This window comes from Vanacampus margaritifer, chromosome 7 (assembly GCF_051991255.1).
Source record: "Vanacampus margaritifer isolate UIUO_Vmar chromosome 7, RoL_Vmar_1.0, whole genome shotgun sequence".
NCBI lineage: Eukaryota > Metazoa > Chordata > Actinopteri > Syngnathiformes > Syngnathidae > Vanacampus > Vanacampus margaritifer.
The window spans coordinates 24,737,452-24,745,148 of record NC_135438.1 but is presented as its reverse complement, the minus strand read 5'-3'; the positions used below and the strand labels follow the sequence as shown (position 1 = coordinate 24,745,148).

The 7,697-nt window shown below is 40.5% G+C and overlaps 1 long non-coding RNA gene across 4 annotated transcripts in view; it reads left to right on the top strand.

Moving 5' to 3' along the window:
* Positions 1–2,069, top strand: part of LOC144055338 (uncharacterized) — a 9,591-nt gene extending 7,522 nt beyond the window's left edge. For 2 of the 4 annotated variants that reach the window (XR_013294841.1, XR_013294839.1), the window contains 2 exons: positions 417–482; positions 1,862–2,069. This is a non-coding gene — a long non-coding RNA (uncharacterized LOC144055338). The remainder of the gene's footprint in view (positions 1–416; positions 483–1,861) is intronic. The other 2 variants (XR_013294842.1, XR_013294840.1) reach the window with 1 other exon arrangement.
* The last annotated feature ends 5,628 nt before the right edge of the window (positions 2,070–7,697 follow it).

Genomic DNA, 7,697 nt, shown 5'->3' with positions numbered 1-7,697 from the left:
AATACTGAGCAGCCCTCGCAGATACATAGTCCTCACAATGTCGTAGTTGTGAATAACTGACACTCTGAGGACAGTGTATTTATACACTGTGAGTGTAAAATAAGTTTTCAGGGCTTGGAGTTACACATACAGTCCTCACAATTCATACTCTGGTCAGGTATGGATTCTCTGAGGACTGTGTATTTTCTTGTTTTTGTTTCATTGTGAAAAATAGACGTCACCAATTTACACAAACCTGTAGTGCAGAAGGATTTATTTATTTATTTTTGTAATGGCAAATAAAATGAGTTTGCATTCACAATACTTTAACCTATTCATTGTTCTGTATGTACTGTAACTGTGTACATGCACAGGTACAGTCTTGTGTATTACTAAGAATTGAATTTTATATGTATTTTTTTCTTCATGTGTACCAGGTTTGAACTGACGCACAACCTGAAGACATAGCTGAAGACGTAGCTGTCACAGACAAAGTTGACCAGGTGACGAGATTTCTTTTTGAATATTGATGTTGAAATCAGTTTTCAGAAGCAAGACGTTAGGAGTGAAGAGTGTAGAGTAGATGCTAGGGCTAAACTATATAACTAACAAATATAATCACAACAATTGTTTATGCAATGTGTATTGCCAAGACGTTAAAAATACTGTATCCAACAATACGCTTGTATGGGACTAAAATTTCTACAAGTCAACATTAAAAATATCTCAAATTGAAGATTTGTTGGCAGTTTGGTGATTTAGATTATGCACTGTAGTGATCTTTTTTTCCCATTAATTTATTTATGGTGGATTTTAGAGGTGAACTCGCTATAATTTTTTTATTTTTTTTTAAACAGAAGTGTAAACATCAGGTAGTTTATTCACTTGTATCAAGCTTGGATAAATGTGCTTTATGTTTTGGACCTTTCGCTGCACTAGAATGGACTGGCATGATGGGTATTTTATCTTGTGTGTTATTTGTATCTGCAATGGATCTTTGTTTCACGCAACCAGGATTAATAGTGCAGGCATTTTCATTGAATGAATATAATTTAGTCAAGAGGATAAATTATGACCCATGTTTATACCGCTGTCTTTAGTTGCAAGCAGCTAAATGTTGAGCAATTGTCTCAATCTTAACGACTGTCTGACTCAGTAAAATAGAAAACGTCTACTGTAACTGAAGGACTGTATCACACAAGACCCGTTTTAGGGGCAATGCCATAGATTAAGCATATTAACTATCCCTCTTGTTAAATGCTTCATCTCATCTTTCGAATAAATGTGGTGACTAGATTTATAATAATCTTTAGTACATTATATGCACAAACTTAAGGTTCTAAATGCTTTTCTAGTTTGCTCCAGCATCTGGCACATATCCCGTTGATTGCAAAAAAAAAAAAAATGCAAAACTGCTTGATGATGAAGACCACCTATCTTTGGTAAATGAACTTTAGCACATTAGCCCATCAATGGCGGGAGCTACTTCTGCCGCGAGCGCTCGACACTTGTCTCAAGCTTCTACTTCGAGTGTAACATCACTAAGTAACAGCGAAGTAAAGCTAGTAAATATTTATGACCACCCGCCAAAAGGAACTTTAACCCGCATCCGGCAGGTGTCAATTTTAGAGCCGCTGTATATATGCACATGTATGTGTGCGTCTACTGTATATATGGATATCATTGCTGTCCTGTGAAAAACACGTTTCCATTTTTAGGTCGCGGGCTGCTCTCCGGTAGCGATCCTTCTTGGCGGCACGGCTTGTATCACGGTGCGCTTTATAGTCTGGAAAATATGGTGGAAGTGTTTTTCACAGGACAGCGACAATATGTATATGTATGTCTGTATGTATGTAATAATTGTTTTTGTTTAAAAAATTAGGTTGCTGATGTATCCAGTTCAAGTGAGGATTCATCAGCAGAGGAATATGTTCCAGATTCTCACAGTACTTCGGACACTTCCTACATTGAACCTGTTTCAGAAATTCTGAAATCCGAAGGTATTCCAGTAATGAGCTATTAGAAAACTGCTCATCTTTAAGATGAGAGGTAGTCATGTTTTAAAGAATAAAATGTTCAATGTTCACTGACTCTTTTGCATCTGGTTTCATGTCTAACTTATCCATTACAAAGATGTGCTTGACCTAGATAACCTGTTCACATAAGAAGCATTGTTTTATTAACATACCAGTTTCAGTCTGTCCTAAAGTTGTAACATGGTGCTCAAGGATCAGGTATGACTTTGCATTTCACAGTATTGTTATGCACAACAATGCGACCTTATATCAGGTAAGTCATTACACATCAATGTCATTTCAGTTTGTGTAACGCCAGAATGCCAGAACTTTCAAGTCACTTCAGTGACATGGTTGCTGTGTGTTGTGTAAACTTTGTCCTTGTAATGTGAGTTGGTCCTCATAATTACCATTTTTGCCATGGGCGTGGCTTATTTAGCTCATTATCTATGTCCTCATAATTACTGTTTTTTCAGGTTTTTCTTTTTTTTGTGCGTTGAGTTTTTTCAAGTTTTGAAGTGAAATTTCCCTGGACGACCCCAAAAAAAAATTTGGGGTGCAAGTCCCATCTCTCTGGCATTAGCGGAAAGGGGTGTCCCCGTAATACACAATTAAACAGGTTTGGAAAAAATGTCCTCATAATACACAGAGGCAAACCTGTGTGTGTGTGTGCGTGTCTGCACAGAAAAATGTAGCTTCGTGGAGTAAGTCATAATAGACGTAAGATAGGGCTGGGCAATAAATCAAATTAATTCGATTAATCGTCATTTTGAAATTAGAATTGTTGAAAATTTGCTAAATCGTGAAATCGAATTGTGTCTTCTGGAGTATTAAAAGCTGTTGTTCTAATGTTCTGTTACATCCAGATGTTACTGGGAGTTGTAATTTTGCCAATTATGAATGTTAAGTTTATGTTAAAATTTAAATTTACAGATTTAGAATCAGTATACATTATTGTTGTCTGAACATTTTGCACAGGAATTATTTTTTGAATGAATGAAACCTTTAAATAAACGTTTGTTGGGTTTATTAGATTAAAATCGATTAAAATTGTAATTGTCCTGAATGACTAAAAATATTGAGATTTAAATTTTTGGCCATATCGTCGATATTTTTAAAAAACATTCAACAAAAAAGTCCTCAAAGCTCAGGTACAGGTAGTCCTCATCTTTTTTCTTTTTTTTTCCGTTTCTGGAAGAGGTAGTCCTCAATTTATGTACACAATGGGTTCTGAGAGGTGTTTGTAAGTCGAATTGGTTTACACATTAAACACATTAAATTTAGTTTAAAAATGTAATTTTATCGATTTATATATTTTTAAATTAAGTAATAAAATACGTTTTAAAAAAACAAATTGAATGATATACCTTATATATACTTTCTATAAAGTACATACATTAAATAAATAAAAAACATACATTAAATTACATCATCCATCCTTCCATCATCTGAACCACTTTTCCTCACAGTACATAATTCTTTTTACACTGTACAATGCAATAAAAACAAAATAAATACATAGATGGTGGAGGAGTTATTGAGTTGACTTCATATGAGGCTGAATGTATTGAGTATTGTGTGTAACGGTCTCAGGGAACTATGTTTTCCAACTGTCCCTGAAGTACACATGAATTGTGATTGGTGCATATGACGAGTCAAGATGGCAACAAGTCAGATTTAATTAATTTCGAAGCTGAAGAGATATTGTACATTTTCTACTACGCCAATAAAGAAGACGACTGAAGGCTGCTTTTCATGAATATCCTCCAAGAGAGCCTCTGAAATGTACTCACAGTGTGGAGCCAATATCGAGTGTATGAAGAGTACGTGCGCTGTGGCTCCTGTGCCGTTCATCGGCAGACAGAGAGGTAGATGAAATGCGCAAATGGCGCGGTGCTGCTCGGCGGGGTTGTGGCAGAGAGGGGAATTACAGTACCGTACCGTATGGCATCAGCCTTTGTTCGTATCGGGTAATGTTCGTAACTTGGATGTTTGTAACTAGAGGACTACCTGAATTTGTATTAAAAACAAGATGTAAAAAGGCAGAGAGAAACTAGTGCTAAAGTCAATTTGTTTTGTTAATATGTTTTAGAACTGGTTCTCAACCCTGGTCCCTTCCATGTCTCCCACAAGCAACACATGTGTTTCAAATGATCGGCTAATCAGCAATCTCCGCATGAGGACTGATAACGATCTTCAGCTGTGTTGGCTGGGGAGACATGCAAAACAAGCTGGATAGGGGTACTCGAGGACCAGGGCTGAGAAACTGTGTTTTATGATATGTCTGCACTTCACCTATACACAGACTTGTACATGCATTATTAATATTATTTTGTAGATTCAAGATTTTCTTTTTTCATGTGTTTGTTATGTATGTTTTTTTATGACTGAGTACTGACTATAGATTTATGGTCAAAAAACAAACATGTTTGTTAGTATATTTTATATGTCTCATTTCAAAGAAAATTTAAAAAACAAGTTCAAGGTCCATTTTTTGTTAATTCTCACTGTAAACTGTGGAGAGCTAGTTTACTCCAGAAACATACATACTGTCAATGTGAATGTTGAGGAGCTGTTGTATCCAAAAGAGTACCCTTCCCAAAAAATTAGGGTTGGGATATGTGTATATTTTAAAGGTCTCATATGATTAAACTTTTCAACATACTAAAATAGTTGTCAAATGTGTAAAAGACATGTCTGTGACATGCATTCGTCAAAATTGACTTTGGATCTAATATTGTTGATGTCCCTAAATGAGCCAAAAAACGCTCTGTTCAAAACAGCTTGTTTTAGCGGTGTGTCACTTTTATGTAAATAGCTGCACCAGGCCACGCCTAGGCCATACCCTTTTCTCTCTGAGGGATAGTGATTTCGGTCATGGTAGCCATGTGCCATGTTGACTGGCCCTGGGAGCAGAAGAAAAGAAAAATACAGACATGTCTTTTACAGATTTGACAACTATTTTAATATGTGAAAAAGTGGCATAACGTTTTACCATAAGAAAAAGTAGCATAACGTTACTACAGAGACTATGTTGTAGCGTTAGTTTGTGATTGCTTAGGCAATGGTTATTTTGCCGTAACCTGCAAATCTCCTGTGAACGTTATTTTGCCGTGAATGTCTCAGGTTTGCCGTGAATGCTGGTAGACATTTACAAGCGGTAATGAATAACACAAATGGGCACATTTAAGCCACTGCGCGGTCGCAACGTGCAAGCCGTCTCGTCGAGACCACTTAGCGGCCGGCGAGCATGACAAAGTCATGTACTAGGTGGCGAGTTGCCAGTCACGGCAAATTAACCACCGTGGATTGTATCATTACAAAACAATACGCAACCGCTTCATATTATCCAACCACCGTCTGCTTTATCATATTATATTAATAAAAAACTACAAATCCACAATGTATTTTTATGTACCTGTACTAGCAGCACAAACACCATAACAAGGGTAACAACACGCTTTAATATGGTGAGGCCACTATGGTAATGCTTATGAATGATACGAGCAACACATTTTCATGTAACTATATTAGCAGCAGGTCTAAGGTCTATTTAGGGGTGCTGGAGAGGAGGGTCCATCGGGAAGTCGAATCTCGGATTCAGGAGGAGCAGTGGGGTTTTCGTCCTGGCCGTGGAACAGTGGACCAGCTCTACACCCTCGGCAAGGGTCCTCGAGGGTGCCTGGGAGTTCGCCCCACCCAGTCCACATGTGCTTTGTGGCGTGTAAAGGCGTTTGACCGTGTCCCTCGGGGAGTCCTGTGGGGGGTGCTTCGGGAGTATGGGGTACCGAGCCCCCTGATACGGGCTATTCGGTCCCTGTACGACCGATGTCAGAGTTTGGTCCGCATTGCCGGCAGTAAGTCAAATTCTTTTCCTGTGAGGGTTGGACTCCGCCAAGGTTGCCCTTTGTCACCGATTCTGTTCATAATTTTCATGGACAGAATTTCTAGGCGTAGCTGAGGCGTTGAGGGGGTCCGGTTTGCTGGCCTCAACATTGCATCTCTGCTTTTTGCAGATGATGTGGTGCTGCTGGCTTCTTCAAGCCGTGATCTCCAACTCTCACTGGAGCAGTTCGCGGCAGTGTGAAGTGGTTGGGATGAAGATCAGCACCTCCAAATCCGAGACCATGGTCCTCAGTCGGAAAAGGGTGGAGTGCCCTCTCCGGGTCGAGGATGAGATCCTGCCCCAAGTGGAGGAGTTCAAGTATCTTGGGGTCTTGTTCACGAGTGAGGGTAGGTTGGAGCGGGAGATCGACAGGCGGATCGGTGCAGCGTCTGCAGTGATGCGGACGCTGTATCGGTCCGTTGTGGTAAAGAAGGAGCTGAGTCGAAAGGCAATGCTCTCGATTTACTGGTCGATCTACGTTCCTGCCCTCACCTATGGTCACAAGCTGTGGGTTGTGACCGAAAGAACAAGATCCCGGATACAAGCGGCCAAAATGAGTTTCCTCCGCAGGGTAGTCTAAGTCTCCCTTAGAGATAGGGTGAGAAGCTCGGTCATCCGGGAAGGATTTAGTGTCGAGCCGCTACTCCTCCGCGTTGAGAGGAACCAGTTGAGGTGGCTCGGGGATTTGGTTTGGATGCCTCCCTGGGGAGGTGTTCCGGGCATGTCCCACCGGCGGGAGGCCCCGGGGACGACCCAGGACACGCTGGAGAGACTACGTCTCTCGGCTGGCCTGGGAACGCCTTGGGATCCCGTCGGAGGAGCTGCCTGAAGTGGCTGGGGAGAGGGAAGTCTGGGATTCCCTGCTAAAGCTGCTGCCCCCGCGACCAAACCCCCGGATAAGCGGTAGATGATGGATGGATATTAGCAGCACCCTCCTTAAATGCGCCAACACAACAATGCACCACAAAACAAATCTAAAGTTCATGAGTAACTTACTCACCATAACGCTAAATTTAGAGCTGCTCGCTGCAGAGCGTGCCATCATGCGTGGGAATCACCTGTAGCTGTAAGTCCATGCACCTTTCTTTTTCTTCTTGGTCATAGGCTCCTATGTTGTTTCATCACTTGGCCTTTTCTCCGTAGTAAAGGAATATAAGAGTTTGTGTGCGTGGGGGTGAAATACAGGATGTGTGTGATGGACGTGGGCGTGTTAGGAATGGAATGTTGCCAACAAAGGATGCTAATTGCAGGGGGAGATGCAGAACCGTGATAAGATCAAAGTATGTTGTAAATCACATTTGTTTGAGACCGTGGCGGAAAAGTACAAAACAGGAGAAGCCACCCAGTGACGCTGCGGATGAAGATCGGCCAATGAAAAGCAAGCTAAAGTTAAACTGCAGAAAACACATAGCCAATAGAATAATGCCAGGATGCCTTTGTTTCTGTGTCATTTAAATATTGTGTCGTATAACTATTCACTGGGGCAACTCGGATGAGACTACTACGTCGGCTGCTTGAGACAGAGACGTATAGAATTGTACGGGTAGGGACCCCAGCTGTGATGTATTAGATTTGAGTGTTAGGAATAAATCCACTCGTGTGTGAAAATGCCGGCTTCCTGATACCTTTCTATTGCAGAACGAGCATGCTATTGTTGGATGAGTGATAGTTTGGTAAGGTCACAAATTGGAGTCAGATTATTAACTTAAATTTATATTAATATAGCAATAAATTCCAACAGTAGCAAAGAAACTTTCCAAATATGTGTTTTTTACTCATTTTACTAACTCATCTATTAGCATCAGCGCTATGCGACT